A 12,571-nucleotide genomic window follows, 5' to 3' on the forward strand; every position below is an offset into this window, starting at 1 on the left:
AAGAGACTCAGTGAGATCCTGTCTCAGAATAAAAAATAAAGAAGGGTTGGGGATGGAAGTCAGTGCAGCTGCTCTGGCTTCAATCCCCAGTGCTGCAAACAAAATAAAACAATGAACCTGCAGGGGCAGGATTCCACCAGGCAGGCTGAATGCTGTCAGATTCCCCCACTGCTTTATCCCCTGCTCAGTTCTCCCTGCTACCTGTCTCGCTGGGGAGGGACTGTCCTCTGATCACATGCATGCCTGCTTCCAAGCTGGCCCTTGGGTCGAGTGAGGAAATGAAAATTTTTTTCCAAGAGGCAGAAATCTCCAAGTTCTCCATCTGCCTCTAGGTGGCCACTGTAATAGAGAAACAAGAATTCACTGGAGATCATGATACCTTGAAGTATTTATAGGCTGACAATCTGAAGCTTTCTTTACTTCTCTCAAATGTGCATTCATTCCTCTAATATCTATTGAATGGTCAGAAAATCGGTAAGTAATGTTGTCAAGGTTTCTCAAGTTCAGGTTGCAGAGCACCCTGTCCAATAGGAATAGGAGAGCTAAAACAGAGGGAGACAGTTCATTTTTCACTTTATACCTTGAAAGGGCTTTAATTTGTATGCAGGATGCACTTATTTCTTCTATAATTTAGGCTTTTTAATTTAAAAACAAAAATTATTCAATATCTGAAACAATCCTAATTTCGGAGTGTAGCTGTTACTCTCTGTGGTGGGAGTAGAGACTGGCGGGGGGTGGGGGTGGGGGGTGAGAGCCAGGAGCAGCTCCGCAAGAAAGTGCAGCCTCTCCCTGGACTCAGTGCCTTCTGACTACATCCCCGAAGGCAGGACCGCTTTTGCATGTAGCAGAGAGAGTATACACCCTGCAGTTCATGGGACTCCTTCCTTTCCTGCAGTAGGGGAATGTCTGCAAATTTATTAATCAATGTATGAATAGATTTGTAGTAGGATAGAAAAGAAAGACCTCAGGAAGGACTATCTCAAAAGCTTCAGGAAAATCATGATAAATGTAAATGTCCATTCATGATAAGAGGTTATTAGAAGATTAGGAATAGAAAGGAACTTCCTGAGATGGTTGTGATGGTGCATACCTGTAATCCCAGCAAATTTAAGGCCAGCCTGGGCTACATAGTGAGATCCTATCTCAAAAAAAAAAAAAAAAAAAAAAAAAATCAGCCAGGGATGTAACTCAGGAGCATAGCACCTGTCTGGCAAGCTCAAGGTCCTGATCCTCAATAACAAGGAAAAAAAAAAAAAATCAAACAGGGAAGGGAGGGAAGGGGAAAGGCATGGAAAAATAGAGATGTGTTACAGAAATGTACCAACTCCCTTTGAGAAATGTAACCATTATGTACTGCAAATGTGAACTAATCAAAATAAAAATTGAAAAAAGTCAAAACCAAACAAAACCAACAATCTGTTAGCCTAATGAGAGATCTGGCAAGGATACCAGATCAACAAGAGATTTCTGAGCATTTATCGGCCTGGGTCCAACCAAGAGACAGAAGCCACACACTGATTTAGGCAGAGAACACTTGGCAGGGAAGAAGCACCCTGAGCTGGCACCTGCAGGCCCAGCTAGAGAGGCTTCAGCCTTGCAACAGAAATAAGCCTTGGGGCCACAGGGGCTGTAGGTACCCTGGGGTCCTTGTCCAGGTCAGAAGAGTTCAGGGAAGCCTCTGATGCTCAGGGTGTCCCCTCCAGCCTCCCACTGGCCCTACTTTGGTTTTCTTTTTTCTTCCTTTTAAAAATATATATATTATAATAAGTATATGTATTTTAATATATATTATAATAAATATATATTTTTTTGGTACCGGGGATCGAACTCTGGTCCTCGTGCTTGCACAGCAGGCTATGAAATCACTGAGCTAAATCCCTGGCCCTGGTTCCCTGGTTTTCTTTCTTGAGACAGGATTTTGCTGTGTGGCCCAGGCTAGCTCTAAATCCCAGGCTGAAGGGATGCTTCTGCCTTAGCTTCTTTTTTTTTTTTTTTGATGCAAGGGATTGAATTCAGGACTTGGTGATTTTGAGGCAGGTGCAGTGCCATTGAGCTAAATCCCCAGCCCTTAGCGTCTTGAATAGCTTGCAGGTGCAAGCTATTTATTTATTTGGATTTATTTATTTGTTTTATTTATTTATTTGTTATTTGTTTATTTATTTGTTTTGAGAAATAGTCTTGCTATGTAGTTCAGGCTGGCCTTGAACTCATGGCAGTCCTCTTGCCTCAGCCTCCTGAGTTTGGGGATTACAGGCCTGACCCACCACACCCTGCCGTCATCTTTTAATTTTTTGAGGTAGGGTCTTACCATGTAGGCAGGCTGGGTTCTCTAACTCTTGATCCTCCCAAATGCTGGGATTACAGGCTGGCAATGATCATGTTGAGGGCAACAGAAACATGTGATTAATGAAAAGTGTTTTGTGGTTGTCTTTGTGTATCACTGTAGCAGGTTTCTGTTATGGTAGTTGTCAGTGGTACAGAGGGTTGAACTCAGGGAATGCTTAGCCACATCCCCATCCCCCCTTTTAAATTTTGAGACAGGGTTGTACTACATTTCCCAGGCTGGGCTTGAACTGTGATCCTCCTTCCTCAGGCTCCTGAATCTGGGAACGGGTGTGTACCACCTCATCTGGCCGTAGCAAATATTTTATAGATACTCTCTCCTGACTCCTCCCAGGCACTTTCTTCCTTTTCTTTTCTAGTAATAGAATTCCTGATTTTTTGCTGGGCACTTAGTTATGAAAATGGGATTGCTCAGGCCCTCTGACAGCTAGTGTGTTGAGCTCCTGGATGTTGTCCCCACGCCTTATTTCTCCTTTCTCCCAGCTAATGTGTAGAGAGGGCAGGCACTTCAGCAACTGGTTTGGGTGGCTGAGGCCAACCTGGTAACACATAGCAGGGAACTTTATGGAGGAGTCCAGGTCCCAAACACCAAGGAGCTCTGAGGCACCCTTGAGCCATCTGCTTGGGACTTTACCTAAGGGAAACGTGAGCTGTTATCTTTTTCTTTCTCTCTCTTTTTTTTTTGGTACCAGGGATCAAACTCAGGACCTTGCGCTTGCGAGGCAGGCGGCTGAACCACTGAGCTAAATCCCTGGCCCTCCTTCTCTCTCTCCCCACCCCCTCATTGAGTATCTACCTTAAACCACTGTTTGGAGGAATTATTATGGCTTGCAGCTGAGCCTCATCTCCAGGAATACAAGTAGAAGTTGTTTCTATTTTCCAGAGCCACGGTTGAGCCTTGGATTGGAACCAGGTGTTTTTCCTTAAAACTCCTGTTATTTTCAGTAAATGACTCTCCGTACCATTAAAGGGTAGGAAAAATGTCAGCTATACACTATTAAAGGATTTGCAAAGGATACTAAATCAAAATATCAATAGCCACTAAGAGCTTTAGCTGAAGCTCTCAGATGAATAAATATTTAAGAACATCTAAAGAAATATTTACATTGGAATAGTGACATAAACTGCATTTAAAACCAAATAAGCAAGATGTAGGCAATGGCACACCAAGGGGTCAACATTTTTATTTCAGTAGCACTCTGTCCTTGGTGACCTACTATCACACACACACACACACACACACACACACACACACACGCACACAGATTTGGTGACTGGATTATATAAAATTAGCCTTTGCTTATAGGACTCAGGACTGTAGCTTTACAATGGAAGCCAAAAAATGCTCCTTTTGGGCTGGGCATGGTGCTCTACGCCTGTAATCCCAGCACTCCAGAAGCTGAGGCAGGAGAATCGCCAGCCCAGCCTGAACAATTTAGCAATTTGGTGAGACCCCGTCTCAAAATAAAAAATAAAAAAGGTTCTGGGGGTATACTTCAGGGAAAAGGCCCTTGTCAGGAGCAATGCTACATAATTTTAGGGGAAAATCATTTGGTTAGGCCTACTTCTCCTGCCTACAGGCCAGCTATGGCATTTCCAGACATGATTCCACTTTGCCCACTGGTCACGACTGAGACCTCAAGGATCCTGTGATGCTGTGATGCTCCAGGGCAAGACCACACCTGCGGGAGACACCCTGGGAGGAACCAAATCTTCATCTGCATAGTTCCTCATTGATCTAGGAATTCTGCCACTCCCATTATCTGTTACATCTGTTTCTCCCTAGGTACTGAATAAAAGGTGCAGCAAGCTCTGGGGCTTTTGACTTTGCTGCCCGGAGCAGCACTGATCAGGCCCAAGGCCCAGCTTCTCCAAGTCTCATTTTTTCTACCTTTCCTGTATAATAAGTTAATTTGCCTTGTGCTGCCGTGGCTTGAAGGCGACTAGGACTTACTGCAGAGGTTCTAGTAACGTCCCCTTTCCCTGTTCCCTACAGGCCCTGGGTTCAATCCCCAGTATCTCCTCAACATACACACAGAATTCACCAAAGACTTCTCTGGATTTGGGGAGACTCTTTCTCCCCCAGGGGTTGAGCAAGGACTTGGTACTTGATTCATGAGAAAGCGGTGCTTCGTCAGCTCAGAATCAGACGCTGAGCTGCAGTCACCCCATGATCATCCTTACCTCCGCTCTGGGGACAGCAGTGTCTTGGGTTACAGATCAGGCCCCATATCTCTGCCACCCTAATCTCAGCCGCCCAGGACACCAGCTGAATTCCACTGCCCTGATCCTGCCATCTGGCCCCTTGCAGGAGCCCAGCTGAGATTGCCTGGACCTGCTGGAATGACTGCCAGGCCACCTCTGAGCTGCAGTCCATGTGAGTGCTGAGTTGTGGTCAGGGTTTGCAAGGGAATAGGTTTAATACAGGACACATAATTTATAGGATTATTTTATAATATTCACCCCAAAAGTCAAATGCAGAGGAGTGCAAGAGATCTGTCCATGCTCTAGAGACCCAAAGAATCCAGCTGAAGGCCTGAATCCCACAGCAATGTCCCGAACACCTCCAGCTGAAGGCCCAGAGTCCAAGGCAATGTCCTCCATGAGTCCAGCCAGTGGCCTAGAGGCCACGGCAATGTCTCCTGCAAGTCTGTATCAAGGAACTGGATTAGCATGGCCCAAAGGCCAGTGGTGGAAGCTAGAAAACCTATGCTGTCAGAGTGAAGCATCTGTGCCACCAGGCTGAGGGATCTGCACTGGAGCCAGGAAGCGATGCTCAAGGCAAAGACCAGAGCTCCCCGGATGAGAACAGCAGCCATCCCTTGTGATAGTGAGGACCTGAGCTCCTCCTCCAACAAGAACAGCCAAGTTCACATCAGGAAAAACAGCCGGGGCAAGCTTCTCCTAGAAAAATCAACAGCCAAGGATCTGTTCCCTACAGCTCTCTATGCCATCGGCAGCAATCCTCAGATTGGCCTTCCACATCCAGACCATGCTGACTGAGTACAGCTGGGCCTTCCAAGTTGACCAGTAGTGAGTCCACCACAGTGACATTGCCCTGGTGCCCTGACAGCTGCAAGGAAAGGGGGCTGGGGATGGAGCTCAGCGCCAAGACCCTGGGTTCCAGCCCAAGACAGCAATACATAAACAGGACGGTAGAGTAGCACAGTCTGGGCCCGAGCAACCCACATCCTCCTTGAAGCCACCGCTGGCTCTCATCTCACCCAACGCCTTGCACACGCTGTGGTGACAGTCGCTGCTGCCCTGGTGTGGGAGCAATGCAGTGACACACACATTCCCAGTGTGGAGCCTGTGGGCAAAGGCTGCCATGTCCTCTGCCTGTGGTCTCTAGCGTCCCTGTCCCTGGATCCCTGCCAACGCCCTCAGACCCACCTTGCCCTGGCGTGACAGAGAGACCCTTGGGCACAGCACCACCAGAGCTGTCATGGAGACCTGACTGCAGCACAAAGATAGAGTCAGAACTGCAAACAGATCCCATCTGGTCCCTTCTTGGCACAGCGACCCTGTGACACTGGGTCGGCTGCCTGCCCTGAAGCAGCAGTCAAGACTTCTTCTGCAGGCTGTGTTTGCTTAAGCTACCTGTGAGGCGTGACTGTTGTTCCCCGCCTCACAGGTAAGGGCGTCAAGGCACAGAGGGCTCCCCAGACTATGGGCTAGTTGGCAGGGCAGTAGGGCTCTCCCCCAGCAACAGAGCTCTTTTCTGTTTGTTTTGAGACAGGGTCTCACTTTGTAGTTCAGTCTGGCCTCAAACTCCTCCTGCCTCTGCCTCTGGAGTGCTGGGATCACAGGCGTGCGCCACCACACCTGGCTTAAAGTCCTCTTTCATGAGGGTTTTTACAAGGTGTAATGAAAAAAGCACAGTGACTGCTGCTGACACATGATGCAGTGTCCTCAGCCACCTTACTCACCAGGTCTGGCCCTGTGTGACTTCTGGCTCCTCCAAAGTCCAAATGACCACGGAAAGGAGCCGATTAGACTCGAGTCAGCACACCGAGGCAGCTACACAGAGCAACTGAAGTCACATCCACCAGCACAGACCAGGCCTAGGTTTGGGCAGCGCTGACCTGTCCTGCCAGCAGTGTTCAGAGCATTTGGCTTGGCTGGCAGAGGTTTGTCACCAGGAGGCCTTGTCTCTAGGAAGGCTCTACCTCAAGGACCAGGGGCCAGAGACACCTAAATGACAGGTTTGAAGGGTGCCATGGAATCCCCAGGGGAAGGAGCCAGCCTAGGACCCCCGACACATGCAGGGCAGGAGTGGCAAGAGGACGGTGGAAGAACCATGAGCCTGGCAGGATTTAACTCAGCTAGAGAAAAAGTGTCGGCCTATAGACAGGGTTCTTGCTCTGTATTCACTCTCGCCACTGTGCCCTGAGTCTCTCCAGGTTCCCTTCCGCCCATCCCCAGCACGGTCACTGCCATAGGTGTCCTGGCCTCTGCTGCTCTGTCCTCTGAGATCAGAGCCCGACCCGGGTGGTTTCTGTGACTCCAAGCGGCTCCCACCCAGGCCAGGGCCAGAGATCTCACTCTCGCTTGGGAGTGGGTGCAGACAGGGTGGGCACTGATGTTCCTGTACCTGGAGACAGATTTTTCCTGCTCCTGTCCCTCGGGGGGGCAGGGGGCACCTCACTGTGGAGGGCGGGGATGGAGGCTCCTGCAGGAAATGGACAGGGCAGAGCATGGACACCAGAAATGGGAAGTCGGCGAGAGCAGGAAAAGGTATAAAAAAAAAGAGTAGAATGTACAGAAGTAAAAACCCCATTAAATAACAGTCATTTATTTTAAATGTGTGCGACACTCTTGTTGGCACTTAAAAATAGAATGATGAAGGGTGACTCGGTGGGAGTAATTGTTGGGGAAAAAAATCAATTTAGCATCACTTTGCTTTCAATTTCTGCTGCCAAGAAAGCGCGCGCTGCATCTTCTGATTCAAACATAAGCATCTTTGAAACCTTTGGATTGAGTACTACAAAGCCCATCTGTTTCACCCTCTCAAAATTAGCATTTTAACTTAATTCACTCAGAAATTCTCTGACATTAGCTAGAGCCCTCCCCCTTTTGTTAACTAAAATCACAACTGGCATCTCAGATTTGAATTCAACTTAGCAAATCATTTTTAGCTATTTTAAGTTCTTTTTAGTAGTAAGCTGGATATAAATAAATAAAATTTAAAACATAATGGTGCAAATATATGTGCACAAGAATGTTTCGTGCAGTATTGCAATAGCAAAAATTGGAAATGAATGTTTATAAATTGAGGGTGGTTAAAGCAAGACTTGCTAAATCATTAATAATTGCTAAGAGCCAGGCGTGGTGGTGCATGCCTGTAATCTAAGCTCTTGGGAGGCTGAGGCAGGAGGGTCACCTTGAGTTCGAGGCCAGCCTATACTACAAAGCAAGACTCTTTTGTCTCAAAACAAACCCCTCCCCCCAATTGCTAAGAAAACTGAAATCTCCCCCCTACATATATATCTCTGATATGGAAGGCTAAATATGATATAGTAAGTACAAAAAAGCAAGTTGAAAAAGCAGTAAACCAATAGTGTTATCTATAGGAAAAAAAAAAAGCTATCAGCTAAGTGTCCTGGTGCACATTGTGATCCCAGCACTAGAGAGGCTGAAGCAGGAGGATCGCCTCAAGCTCAAGGCCAACCTAGGCTCCATAGCAAGACCCTGTCTCAAAAAAACCAAAAGCAAGGACTAGGATTTAACTCAGTGGTGCTGCCACCTGCCTTGAAAGTGCAAGGTCCAGAGTTTGATCCCCAGTACCAAAAAACCCCAAAAAACAAAACAAACCTAATTTTTAAAAAAATGTATATTTCTGCAAGGGCACACAAAGCATATTTATTTCTATACACCTAACCACAACCCAAAAGTTGCTAAGCCAAATAAACCTGTGCAGGCCCTGGGCGCAGCCTGGGTGCCAGGCGCCTGCGGGAGGTGGTCAGTGACCCTGCCTGTGAGCTCCCTGGCTGTGGGCACTGCCCTGGGGCTCCAGAGCCTCTGCAGTCAGCCCTTCCCTTCACTGTCCTAGGGACTGCCTGTCACCGAGGAGGGGAGCTGTGCCAGGAGCAGTGAGAGAGAGGGGACTGGGCAAGGTGGGGTGGAGATAGGGTGGTGGCAGGACCAGCAGCGGGAGTGGGGTGGTCAGGCTGGGTGCAGCTGGTGACTGTGGAGAGGAGACAGTCAGGAGGGCTGTGACTCGCCATGAGTCATGGCGGCAGCAGCAGGGACAGGAATGTCCCCAGGGCTTCTTTCTGCATCATCTGGTGGGACCAGCTCTCCAGGAGAGGGCTGTGCCTTCATGACACTGTGCTAGTGTGACTGTTTACTGAGCACGTAGCATACCCCCGGCATGGTGCTGCGGATATAAACACAGGCTTATTTCGGTGGGACGCATAGTCCAGTTGATTCAGTGCTTTCAAGGGTGAATTTTTTGAAAAAGATATCACTAAAGATAACACAAAAGGGGATTCATTCATTTATTCATTCATTCAACAAATATGTTCTCAGCACAGATTATGCACCAGGGACCAACACAGGGCTGGGGAACGTGACAGGAAGTGACACAGACACAGGCCTTGGCCTCTGAATCCTGTGATCCATTGGCGGGGTCAAACAAAGTCTAGATGGCACGCGTCTGTACTTACAAAGTGCTACAAAGAACAGCAGTAATTGTTGCAAAGTACAAAGTGTGCTGTGTTAAGTGCTGCGGACAGTGTTAAAGTACCAGGCTGAGTCTGAGGGTCGAGCAGCACCTTTGGTCAGGCAGCCTGGGGAGCAGACTGGTCAGATTGCCTGTGCCAGGGCCCTGGGGTGAGTGGAGCTGGACTTCGGGATTGAACCGGGCCGGGGTGAGAGTGGAGCCCATGAGGAATGCTGGGACCCGGTTGGGTTTGGTGACAAAGCGTGGTGGCCACATCAAGAGTGCTCTTCTTGCTAGGAACAGCAGGAAGCCGGGTAGATGAGTCAGTCCCTAGGACCGGCCAGCATCAGGCTCGGGCTGCTCTCCCTGGCCCACCTCTGCCCTCCCAGCCTCGGCCTGCAGGAGCCTAGGCAGCTGGCTTCTCTTCACTGGGCCTTGGCGTGCTGTCTTGGCCGTATATGTGTGTGCGCGCATACGTACGTATGTATTTAATTATGGCGGTACTGGGAACAGAACCGAAAGCCTTTCCACTGAGCTGCATCCCCAGCCCTCTTTCTTTTTGTTTTTTTTAATTTTGCGACAAGATCTAAGTCACTATGTTGCTCAGGCTAGGCTCAAATTTGCAATCCTGCCTCAGCCTCTCAGAGGGCTGTGATCACAGACATGCTCCACCACGCCCATCTTCTGTCTTTTATCTAACTGTAATTTTTTTTTTTTGAAACAGGGCCTCACTACATAGTTCATGTTGGCCTTGAACTTGCTATGTAGCCCAGGCTGATCTCGAACTCATGGCCATCCTCCGGCCTCAGCCTCCCAAGTGCTGGGATTGCAGGTGTGCACCACCATGTCCAGGAAAATTCTAAATATTTTTATATTAGACTGTATAATTGTGAGTTTAAAAGTCCTTTTTTTTTTTTGGTACCAGGGATCGAACTCAGGACCTTGCACTTTCGAGGCAGGCGCCGGAAACACTGAGCTAAATCCCTGGCCCTTTTATTTTTAATTTTTTAATTTTTTGAGACAGGGTCTCAATATGTAGTTCAGACTGGCTGGCCTTGGACTCACTGTATAGTCCAGGCTGCCTCATACTCACAGTGATCCTCCTGCCTCAGCCTCCTGAGTGCTGGGGTTACAGGTGTGCACCACCACGCCTGGCTCTAAATGAAATTTATTCCACACTGAACAATCTTTCCCCATCTCCTGTCCCCTTTACTTGCCCCAACTCTGTTCACTCCCATCTTACTCTCAATATATATGGGTCAACTTTTCTAGATTCCTCATATAAGTAAAATTCCAATATGATGGTACTTATCTTTCTGTGCCTGGCTTATTATACTTAATGTAATGATCTCCAGTTCCATCTATATTGTTACCAATGATAGCATTTCTTTTTTATGGATGAGTAATATTCCATGATAAATCTGTACCTTGTTTTCTGTATCCATTCATCAACTGATGGACACTTACACTGTGTCCATTTCTTGGATACTATGGATAGTGCTGTAACCAACATGGAAGTGCAGACATCTCTGACACATCAATGTTGCTCCCTTTGGTTATATACCCAGTATGTGTGTGTGTGTGTGTGTGTGTGTGTGTGTGTGTGGTGCTGGGACTCTAACCCAGGGCCTCGCAGGCCAGGGGTCCACCGCTGAGCTATAAAATTTTATTTCAAGACAGGGACTCATAAAGTTGCCTGCATTGGCCTCAAACTTGCAATCTTCCTGCTTCAGCTTCCCAAGTACCTGGGATTAAAGGCATGTGCCACCGGGTCTGGTTTAGATTTACATTTTGAGGACCTTCCAGACTGTTTTCCCCTGTGGCTGGGCTAATTTGCACCCCCAGGAATGTGTGCAGGGTTCCCTCTCCTCACATTCCCATCTGTCTGTGGCCTCAGTCTCTGCTCACAGCCACTCCTCCAGTGAGGCTATGCTCACTGCCAGGGTGGTTTACGGTTCCCTGAGGGTGAGAGGTGGTGAGCATGTTTTGATCCATTGCCCATTTTTCACTTGCAGTATTTGTTTTTGTTTCTTCTGCTGTTGAGTTGTGTGAATTCCTTGTATATTCTAGATATGAATCCTTCATCACAGATAAGAGTTTGCAAACATTTTCTCCCTTTCTGCAACCATCTCTTCACTTTGTGGGTCGTTCCCTTTGCTGTGCAGAAGCTTTTTAGTTTTGATACAGGCCCATTTGTCTATTTTGCTTTTGTTGCCTGAGGTTTTAAGGCCTTAATAAAAAAAGATCCTTGCTCAGTATAAAGTCAGAAATCATTTCCCTATGTTTTCTTTCTTTTTGCGGGTGGGGGTGGTGCCAGCGATCAAACTCAGGTCCTTGTGCTTACACAGCAGGCAGCGAAACCACTGAGCTAAATCCCCAGCCCTCCCTATGTTTCCTACCAGTAGTTTCAGAGTTTCACATCTTGCATTTAGGTCTAATCAACTTTGAATTGATATTTTGTCTGCAGCCACACCACCCTGAACAACCCCAATGTCATCTGAACTGATATTTTATTTGGTAAGACATAGCTTTATTCTTCTGCATATGGACATCAAATTTTCCCCCATTATTGTTCAAACTCTCCCAACCTGGGCATAGTGGCACATGCCAGGATTCTCAGTACTCGGGAGGCTGAGGCAGGAGGGTCACCATGATTTTGAGGACAGCCTGGGCTACAAAGTGCATTCAAGGTCAGCCTGAAGTACATAGTGAGACTTTGTCTCAGAAAAAAATCACAAAACTGTCCCATCTCCAACATGTGTTCTTAGCACTGCTGTCAAAAATCTGTCCCTCTCCTTAATGTCTGGTTTATTAATAGATAACAGATTCTTCTACCTCCCTTTGCACTGAATCTGTGTCATGTGCTATGCCTCTTAAGACCTAGAGGATTAAGGAGATATTTGAGTCTAGAGTGACACGTCTCAGTTATATTATGTTATATTATTATGCCTTAGTTGTATTATTATTGCTAATACTTATGGATATCAATTTTATATCATGTGGTTTTTTTTTTCTTTTAGTCTTTCTGTCCAGTCCAAGCCAGCCTTGAACTTGCTACTGTATGTACCTGAGGCTGGCCTTAACCTCGAAATCCTCCTGCCTCCGCCTCCTGAGTGCTTATGCCACCACACCTGAAACCAGGCCTGTTTTATTTTTATTTTCTTATTTTTTTTATTTTTTTGGTACCGGAGATTGAACTGGGGACCTTGCACTTGCATGGCAGGTGGCGGAACCACTGAGCTAAATCTCCGGCCCACCAGACCTGTTTTTAATCTTTACAACAATGCTATGCAGTAGAGAAATGGTGATGAATCAGTTTTGTACATTCGTATCTGTGTCTGTGTGTACTTTTTTCACAGTGAAACTGAACATTTTTATTTTTGAGAAAGTGACAGAAAAGCTAGTTGACAAATTAGGTTTGGTTTTTTGTTGTTTTTTTTTTGGTACCGGGGATCGAACTCAGGACCCTGTGCTTGTGAGGCAGGCGACCGCACCACTGAGCTAAATCCCCGTCCCCAAATTCTTAGCTTTTGATGGTGAGGCTGAACCTCTCTCCAAACAAGG

Source organism: Heterocephalus glaber, unplaced genomic scaffold (assembly GCF_053883595.1).
Source record: "Heterocephalus glaber isolate CG9 unplaced genomic scaffold, H.glaber_assembly_v1.0 deba00000818, whole genome shotgun sequence".
Taxonomy (NCBI): Eukaryota; Metazoa; Chordata; class Mammalia; order Rodentia; family Bathyergidae; genus Heterocephalus; species Heterocephalus glaber.